We start from the raw sequence: 10,885 nt of genomic DNA, 5'->3' as shown, positions 1-10,885 counted from the left end.
CCGAAATAACGGCTTCCTCCATGGCCCCAAGGACTGGGTTTAGCTCTGCATATTGGAAACACACTCAGAATAATTTTTCATTGCTCAAAAGTGTTTACAAGTGATGAAATGGGAGAAAATAATGATTAAACCGGGTTTGCTCTAAACGATCCCCAAACTCTCCATCCCCTCACTGATACCTAAGACACTCTTATTTATACTGTGAAGCCAATATTAGATCGACAATCATCTCAATCACTCCAAAAGATCTTTGCAGTTAATGAAAGTATTTCACGGGAATATTTTCTCTCCATTTTCACATGTCTTCTGAGTTGTATGGTATATCCAAATCTTCTCATTTAACTGAGCCAAATAATGAAGAGAATATCTTCAACTAATTCCATGAATAATTCCTTCCCTGTTTTCGAAAATATCCAAAAGTATACGATTTCCTTCCATTCAAGACATGTACAAAATCTTACTATCATGGTAAGAAGATAATCATGTCTTAAAGACACAAATATCCCCATAATATCATGACCAGAATCTCACACAGTTGAGATTTCTTTTCCCGCCAAATATCTTTCCCGTGAAGAAGAAGATGGGTGCCTCCTATCCGGTCCTGGGGTGCGAATAGCAGATGCCACGAGGGGTGTCTCTGATCAGCTGCTTGGGTGCAAATATCCTTTGGGTACCCCTTATCATTTGGGCGCCCCTTATCCACAAGTAAGAGTCTGAATAACACGTTCCTTCCGGTGCTTGGGACGACTTTTCGAGCCGATTTTTCCAAGAATGTTTATTTCCAAAAATACCTAAAAACACATAAAATACCATAATAAGTACAAAAAATCGAGTACCAACAATACATGAAATTAAGGACAATGTAGACACAAAAATGTGTCTATCATCCATCAACTCGCTCTTGAACCCTGTTACCTTCAGTCGATGCTACTCGTCTTCCACTTTGGTCATATGTAGTACTCCCTCTGTCTTTTTTTATCTGTCTTAATTTCTACTTTGGTATGTCTTTCTTTATCTGTCCGCTCTGTTTATAGACATATTTTTCCCTTAAACTATCAAATATACCCTTTATTTTTTATAATCATAAAATCATTTTTAATATAAACTTAATTCAAAATCTTAAATATTATCACCATAAATATCTATACAATATCTTTGTATTAATCGTCATTTCTATTTTACATAAAAACATTTATGGATATATATAAAATTCCTAATAAAACTTCTCCTTATTCTTACATAATTTTACTTTTGGTAATAATGTAACATTAAATAGGCCTAGTCAAGGATTAGTCATGATATTTTATAGGATTTCCTTAATATTTTGACAAAGTCAATTAGGTATGTTAATTTAGGACGAAGGGAGTAATAATTATCATTTCCGCTAATATTGGCCAATGGTTAGCTATGTATCTTTTCACAGTATGATCAAACAAGTCAGTATCAGGTGCAAACCCTCTGACAAAGTGAACATAATACTTTTTGGAACGCTGCAATGTCAATAAGAAAGAAGCAGTCAGCTTATGGCGGAACATTGCAAAACAAGCAGTTTCTAAACTCTAAGAATTAATTCCACAAAAGAGCAAACTCTAAAAATGCACACCTAATTGTGGAGAAAGGAGCATAAAGATTAATTTGATAATTGGCGAAAAACAGAAAAATGTGCAAGTGGCAACTACAATTAGTAATATATATATATATATGAAAAGATTGAGCAAGAGATTAGTGAGGCTCACAAATTTTTATTCTTACACTTAAGGAAGCTACATTGTACCCAAATTCTATTAGATATGAGCGTATCCTTAAGCAAATGACATGTTTGAGTAATATTAACAGCAGGCATTGATGGGACATTTGAATGACGTGTCTAGACCACTAGACTGCTTTACTAAAGTTTAAGAGTACTTACAGGTTTTGCTCTTGCTTTACTTGTATCATATCCACTGGGATTGATAAAACCTTCGGTATGTAACTTGATAAGCATCTGTTCAAAAGTCTTCACAGCCAAAGATTCAAAAGTATTAATAAGATAACGCAGTGACAGCCTTGGTATAACTGGGTTTCTGACAAATACTGACCACTCCGATTGAATCTTACCGTCAGATACATTTGGGATTTAATCCATCCGACCATCGAGTAACGTATGCATAATCTTGTAACATAATAGTTGAGCAGATATTATCAGTTATACTGGAAACTGACAAGACTCCCCTAGCCAGGCTCAAAGATTAATCTACTTAATTAAACTACACCTGCAGAACATTAATCTACAAAGGTAAAAATATCAAAGTCAATAAAATCAGTAAGACCTCCGAAACATAAACACACTACATCTTTGAGAAGATAAACAAGACATTACAATAATCTTCAATAAAATAATATGCTTGAGACCATCCTGATCATATTATTTTAAAGAGATATTATATAATCGATAATTTATTATTTTATAAATATGTTAATAATATATTAATTTAAAAGAATAATTTCTAGATTTTTGAATTGAAAAATTGTGGTTTAATACAAAATACCTGCGATGTGCAACCATTGACTAGTTTGATAGAAGTTTCTAAATAGTGACTGGAAATTGTAAAAACATTAATATTGTACAACATACAAGAATGCAATACCACTTGATTTGAACTTTAAAGAGAAACAAACCAATATTGAATCATATTTTGAGAAAATTTGATATGTAAGAAAATTAATTTTTTATTTTCCAAATTATATAATATTAATAGAGTAATAACTATTACAAAGCTTAGTTTGGCAACCTAGCAACAAATTGGGTGCCAACCCCTTTTTGAATACCAATACCTAGCATATGAAAAATAAAACTACCAAAACCACTATTAGCATCGTTGCTAACTAAACAATTCTTCAAACGCTTGAAAAAACATAAAGTATCTTCGCCGAGTTCCCCTAGAGTAGAGAAAAACATAAAGTATTTTCCAGTGGAATTATTATTTTATATAATATTTTGGACCTACTGACGTTTAAGGGGAACTTTTGGAATCTATTATATTATAATATTATCGATTTTATTATTTAAGTACTAAGAGCCCGAGTCGGGACCATCATGAGAATAGGAGTAGGAAGAGGAGACCCTCCCTCTAACCCGGGGACATTTCTCCATGAGAATGCTGGTAAATCTGCTGCTTCAATCGCTTATAATACTCTATGAAGTAATAAGCTAACTTTTCTAGCAAGTGTAGTGTTGTTAATAGAATTTAAGGTTATATTTTTCTTTCTAGTTTGATGTCCTGCAGTATGATCTAATGGAGAAGGTAGTCTCACCATTGATCCAAAAGGAAAACTAGAGAAATAAAAACTCTGATCTAGAAATGTGATGAACCCTAAACTCTGTGTGAGGGAAAAAGTGAATGATAGTGGGGAATTTTTTTTATAAGGGATGAAGAAATTTGAAAATGCCACATCGAGTCATAACAGGTGACATCTTAACCATTGTTCTACAGCTTGTTGCTGATAGTTTTTTGCTATATCTTGTCTATTACTCCGACTGTATATCTATTTTTCAAACTCCACTAAAATCACTGTATGTACTCCACATATGATCAAATCATGGACCCAACTTGTGTCAGTTATATTTAATATTAACAGATTTTTGCAGTACCGTCGTATGAAGTTTACCGTCATATATTGATAATCAACATTTATATTGAAAAACAACTTTTTCTGATCAAAACAACAAAAAAACATTTATATTGACAAATTATAGATATTGTTACATAAAAACATAAAATGAAATAAAATATTTATTTATAGTTGTTTGAGAAAAAAAAAATATGTAATTTTTGGGTTATTACCCATCTTTTATTTTGCGGATGCGTAAGACCTCTCGCACCATAGACACATTTTGGTTGAAGTCTTTAAGGGTTTCAACATGGAAACCTCATTTTGGTATCTCCCTACAAGTTCATAGATAAATATATATATTTTTGTATTAGAACTTTCGAAGTATAAATACGTACATATTAGAAAATATTATATTAATAAACTTCATATATTAATAATTTTGTGAATTCCGAAAGTTATTAATACATGGAGTTCTTACTGTATAAATGTAGCGATTCACAACCAACTATGAATATTCGCTTCACGATTCAACCTATGAGTCGTTTCTCAAAAACAGAAAATAAGTCTCCCTTGGCTTCACGATTTAAATACCTTCTCGTCTGGACTTAGTCATGTTTTACATCTCGAATAACCAAAGTTATTGCACCAAAAACGGTTATTTCGATTGTGTTTGTCAGTTTTGAGTCTTCGACAGCGAAATAATATATTCAGATACAAATTATCTTAACGAGGTTAAGATAAATCAACACCCTAAACTTTCATCCATCTCTTGTTCCACGTTGAGAGTTTTTCTTGCCCTCTCTCCCATTAGACGGTCGACGAAATTACGATTTATGATTGACTTATAACCACTTATCTGACTCACGGTAGCGCTCACCCTCTGAAAAGGACAAGATACCAAGTACACCACAAAAATTTTCATTCAACAACCTATATGGACAAAACCTTTATACAATTTCAAGTAGACAAACTTAATGATCCTTGGAAAATTTGTATAAAGAATTTATATCTCTTTCTCTTAAGTAAACAGACAATATATGGACATGATTTAACCCTGAGAGTACTTGGACGATTCCAAAGATCAATATCTAAGCTCCATCAAGTCGTATCCAAATAACTGAATGCAAGTATGAAACTTGTTATCTATCTTTCAAGATAGGTCTCTCTAAAACACCTCTAATACATATTTGATCACATTATAACCTATGGTTGTGGCTCAAGATTAAAGTTTAAAGTGTTACACGAAAATGGTTAAGCTTATGGTTTGTCTGGCTAGTTTCGGCTAATCATTCAGGAACAAGTCACTATAAACGGTTCTGTTACGGTTCATCCTAACCAGAGTGTATATTTTATTGTGTGTATCTCAAGTCGAATTTCATCAAACAGTGGAAAAAAATTGCTTGATTACAAAGCTACCTTAAGCTTAAATCTAAAACAACCTTCAATATTGAAAGTATATAAAAGGAAAACCTCAAGCAACTGGTAAAATTGGATCCACGACACTTTTCTTGCATGTCCTAGTTGTAAACTAGAGTCATCCTCTCCTTTAAACGTTTTTAGGTTTAGTGACTAAAAAGACTTCGCTTAAGGATTTGTGAAGCCAGGTTCGACTATCTTTATCTTGATAGTTCGTGTATCCTGATCTTGCCACTGATTATCGAGTTTATATCCGATTAGGTAATATTGATCTTTGGTATCGTCCAAGTACTCTCAAGGTCTAATCAGGTTCACGGACTTGTTTCCATTTACATTTTGATTGTGAGGGAAATTAAGAGATATAAACTTTTGTTATAATTCTTGATCGAGATTCATTAAGTTGTAACTCTCAGAATTGTATTAGGGTTTAGTCCATACAAGTTCCATACGAAAAAAAGTTAGTGGTGTATTTTGGTACCCCCGCATTTTCAATTGGTATCAGAGCAGGAAAACAAATGAAATACCTAATAAATCAGTGTTTGAAGCAATCTTACTATATGGACAGAGGAGAAATATCTGATAAACATATACCAGTCTTGAAAATACTGTTGTTATGGATTCTGTTAAAGAGACTAGTTTTTCAATCTATCGTATAAATGGATATTCGGTTCCCATAAAAAAGTTGGACATTGATAAGTGTTATCCATATTATCTTACTGATGAGTCTAACTCGAAAGTAGAACGGGATGCATCCAAAGGAAGTACTGAAATTCTAAAACATGTAGGATTTCAGTCTTCTGAGGTCAACACGTTAAAACACAAAATCAATAATCTTATTGGTAAGATTCTTGAACAGGATTCTAGAACAAGGATTCTTCTTGAGGAACAAGCCTAAGTGAATTTAAAAATAATCTCGCTCGAGGCTATACTCAAAGATAATTCCTTAGAAATCAAACGATTGTTGAGTAAGAATACTACTCCACGTAAAGATGATCAATCCAAAGAATCTTCCATGCTAAATGCTTCTGAAAAGGCTAATAATTTAGAGAGAATTATTTTACCTGGTGCTCACGACATGCTAATAAAATCACATTCAGAAGCTGAATAAACAAAATATTAGTACTTTGTCAGGAGATGAATAGTTAAATTCCTCTGACCAAGTGTTTGAGGGTGAAAACAGTTTCTGCTGGTTTCGTTAATTTCATGTGATGTGGGCGAGAAACAAATCTAAACCCTAAACAATGTACTGCAAGGAAGTACTTTAGATTCGAGAGATCAATCTGTACAAGTCCGGCCTAAACCAAGAAATGGTCGTCCCAGACTTGCTTCGGTCACAAAGTGGAGGAGAAGGGTTGGTTTTCGGGAGGGAAGCGAAGAGAGTGCTGAGACTAGAATAGTTGATTCTGGAAGAGTAGTTGTTTTGTGACTTGTATCATAAAGTGGGAATCTAACATATGGGAAATCTAGAAAAAGTTTTCTGAGTGTTGTATGCTCCTGACCAGAACTTGTCGTTCGGTGGAAATAGGTAATGCTTATTTATACAAGTCGAAGTGAAACGTACTCTGGTCTCATTAAGAAATTGAAAACGGGTGAGTAAATGGGAGGAGGTGGTAACCGGTAACGCTTGGAATTGATGTTCCATAAAATAAAGCGTTTCACCATTACTCCCTGTATTTACTAACACCTCATTCTTATGACACTTTCTTATAACGGGCGTAGCGTATGTCGCAGGCTATAAACCGCCAAACCAATTCCCAGTGAGAATCTCCCAGTTTGTGACATGCGTTGATGTCTCGAGTGTTTTCGTGGAAAACATGTAGCACATTGTTGTTGTCTGGCAATTTGAGTTTGGGAGACTTTCCGGCTCGGTGGTGACCTTAGAGGGTCGAGATTTTGCATCTTAAGAGGAAAGGTAGTCGTCGATTATTGCAACCCTTCGTTTAGTAGCCAGTGGCATGAAAGCATGATCAGTATGGCTTTATGGCCTAGCTTAGGCGCGGCCAAAAGTTAGGACCAAAGGTTGCCATGCGTTAGCTGGTAACCTTGGACGGCTAAGATCTGTACCTTAGATGAAAAAGTGGTTGTTCATTGTTGCAGGCATTCGTTTTGGTAGCCGCATAGGGAAGTCCGGCATGGTATGGCGTGGCAAGGTGGTTGGAATTCCATTGTCACATGTGGCATGGCATGCCTTGGAGCGGTTTGGCGTGGCCAAAACTAGGGTTTTGGGCCAAAGGTTACCATGCGTTGTCTGGCGACCTTGGACGGCTAGGATTTTCATCTACGATTGAAGGGTAGCCATTGATCGTTGCACTCCTTCGTTTTGGTATCCGCATAGGGAAGGCCGGCATGGGATGGCACGGCAAGGTGGTTGGCATGCCATTGGCACATGTGGCATGGCATGCCTTGGCGCGGTTTGGCGTGGCCAAAACTAGCGTTTTGGGCCAAAGGTTACCATGCGTTGTCTGGCGACCTTGGACGGATAGGATTTGCATCTAGGATTGAAGGGTGGCCGTTGATCATTGCACAACTTCGTTTTGGTAGCCGCATAGGGAAGGCCGGCATGGTATGGCGTGACAAGGTTCTTGGCATGCCATTGGCACATGTGGCATGGCATGCCTTGGCGCGGTTTGGCGTGGCCAAAACTAGGGTTTTGGGCCAAAGGTTACAATGCGTCTTCTGGGGACCTTGGACGGCTAGGATTTGCATCTAGGATTGAAGGGTGGTCGTTGATCGTCGCACGCCTTCGTTTTGGTAACCCCATAAGGAAGTCCGGCATGGTATGGCGCGGCAAGGTGGTTGGCATGCCATTGGCACATGTGGCATGGCATGCCTTGGCGCGGTTTGGCGTGGCCAAAACTAGGGTTTGGGGACAAAGGTTACCATGCGTTGTCTGGCGACCTTAGACGGCTAGGATTTGCATCTAGGATTGAAGTGTGGTCGTTGATCGTCGCACGCCTTCATTTTGGTGGCCGCATAAGGAAGGCCGGCATGGTATGGCGCGGCAAGGTGGTTGGCATGCCATTGGCACATGTGGCATGGCATTCCTTGGCGCGGTTTGGCGTGGCCAAAACTAGGGTTTTGGGCCAAAGGTTAACATGCGTTGTTTGGTGACCTTGGACGGCTAGGATTTGCATCCAGGATGGAAGGGTGGCCGTTGATCGTCGCACGCCTTCGTTTTGGTAGCCGCATGGGGAAGGACGGCATTAGGGCTGCACATGGGCGGGTATGGGCGGGTATAAGCTAAAACCAACCTCGCACCCACAGACTGCGGGTTTTTTTTTTCAAAACCAACCCCGCACCCACAAACAGCGGGCGGGTTTTGTTACCCGCCCGCTACGGGTTGGGCGGGTATGGGTTTAAACGGGTTTAAACCCGCATTTTATTCAAGTATTTAGAGTAACTTCTATTCTCCTTGATTAAGTGAGAAAAAAAAAACCAAAACCCCCAAAATATTCATATCTAGGAAGTTCACAGATGAAGATTAAGTGTTGAATCTGTTGATTTTTCGATTGTTGTCGATTTCTGGTGAAGATTCGAAGTTGTTGTTGTCGATTTCTGGTGAAGATTTCTGGTAATTGTCGTTCGTAGGTGAAGAAGAAGAACTGAGGAGGAAGAAGAGGAGAGGCCGAACAGAGAGAAGAGTGTAGAAAGTGAATGAGGGTTATCAATTATCCTATCTACTAGTATTAGGGTTTCATAATGGACGACTAGGATTAGTTTTATCTAATGGTATATAATCTGCGGGTTTTTTGGGCGGGTATGGGCGGGTATTAGCTTAAACCAACCTCGCACCCACAGACAGCGGTTTTTTTTTTTCATAACCAACCCCGCACCCACAACGGGTGGGTATGGATTAAAAACGATGGATTTAGCGGGTACGGGTGGGTTTGGGTATCGTGGGTGGGTCTTGTGCAGCCCTAAACGGCATGGTACGGCCAAGGCCAATGGCGCGGATGGCTTGGCATAGTGGGGCCAAGGGTTTGCTACGGACGGCTTGGCATGGTGGGGCCAAGGAAAGGTGCGGTTGGCTTGGCATGGTGGGGCCAAGACAAGTCGCGGTTGGCTTGGCATGGTGGGGACAAGGGTTTGGCATGCCATTGGCGTATGGTGCGGCTAGCATGGTTGGGGCTAAGGCAAGGTGAGGTTGGCTTGGCATGGTGGGGCCAAGGGTTTGGCATGCCATTGGCACATGGTGCGGATAGCATTGTTGGCATGCCTTGGCACGGTAGACTTGGCTGGAATGGTTTGCCAATGGCACAGTGATGCGGCTGGCATGGTTGGCATGATTTGGCGCGGAGATGTGGCTGGCATGGTTTGCCATTGGCACAGTGGTGCAGCTGGCATGGTTGGCATGCCTTGGCGCGGAGATGTGGCTTGCATGGTTTGAAATTGGCACAGTGGTGCGGCTGGCATGGTTGGCATGCTTTGGCGCGGAGATGTGGCTGGCATGGTTTGCCATTGGCACAGTGGTGCGGCTAGCATGGTTGGCATGCCTTGGCGCGGAGATGTGGCTGGCATGGTTTGTCATTGGCACAGTGATGCGGCTGGCATGGTTGGCATGCCTTGGCGCGGAGATGTGGCTGGCATGGTTTTCCATTGGCACAGTAGTGCGGCTGGCATGGTTGGCATGCCTTGGCGTGGTAGCATGAGAATTTGGGTTTGGCATAGATGATGTTGGTCAATGTTAAGGGTTCTGCCGTGGAACATGACACATAAAAAAAGGTACCCTGGTAATTCTTACATAGGCATGCTGATCGATTCAATAAATGTGATAATGGTCATAGTTACGTCATGGGTCAGATGTGCGGTTTTACGATTTTAACCCTAAGCTAAAAACCATCATCAACATTAAGTCCCCTACTAAGCTCGGAACGGGAGTATCATTGCGAGGTAAGCATAAGATGGTAACAGGCTAGGACAAAAATCGAAACAACAAGTCGTGAAAAGATGGTCAGGAAGGTCTGACTGACCTTTTTCGAGAGGTAAAGAGAGTTTGTGCTTCCCGTGTTGGCGGCCTTGCATAAATTGTACTGTTGGTGCAGACAGTGGAGTGGTGAGATAAAAATCGTCGGCTTAGTCTGGACATGTGTCACCTTGGATGGGTTAGGGAATGCGAAGGCGCTGGATTAGAGAGTTGTCGGTGTTGGTGCGGCTTGAGCGGAGCTGCTGGCGTTGGTCGGCTTGGAATGGGAGCCGCAGGCATTGGTCGGCTTGGAATGGGATCCGCAGGCGTTGGTCGGCTTGGATTGGGGGTCGCAGACGTTGGTCGGCTTGGAATGGGATCCGCTTATGGAGAGAACGCTGAAGCGGAGTGGCTGCTTGAGCGAGCGTTGAAACGGAGTGGTTGTCGAAGCGAACGTTGAAGCGGAGCCACTGCTGGAGGACGTTGAAGTGAAGCGGTTGTTGGATCGAACATTGAAGCGGGGCGGCTACATTAATCAGTGTGATGTCAAACTGGACACCCTTGAAGAGAACAATAGTTAGGAGTACCTAGTTCCATCTATCAATCGTGCTTTCCAAGAGAGGTTAGGGTTTGGGAACTGCTTCTCTGGTTGGAAACAGTTGCTTCCCTGATGCAGTGCGTTTGAGGGCTGCGAATATGTCTTGACGCTGCGCCTACAGAATCTCACATAAGTGTTTCATCATAGAATGCACGATTTTGTGGGCGAAGTCCCCGGAATCATGCAGCTCCTGACAGGAAGAAAGTCTTTGTGAACTCAGAGGGGTTGTTGATTTTCTTTGCTTCGATTTTGGAGAAGTCGTTCCTGATATTTACGTGTGATGAAATTAGACTGTTGATTCCCTTCTACTGGGCGTTGAAAGAGAAACGCCGGAAGGATGCAAGTTGCTGGCGCTGGAAAGATGCAAGTTGTTA

The sequence above is a fragment of the Papaver somniferum genome, chromosome 3 (assembly GCF_003573695.1).
Source record: "Papaver somniferum cultivar HN1 chromosome 3, ASM357369v1, whole genome shotgun sequence".
In the NCBI taxonomy this organism is placed as follows: domain Eukaryota; kingdom Viridiplantae; phylum Streptophyta; class Magnoliopsida; order Ranunculales; family Papaveraceae; genus Papaver; species Papaver somniferum.
This window is presented reverse-complemented; position numbering follows the sequence as displayed.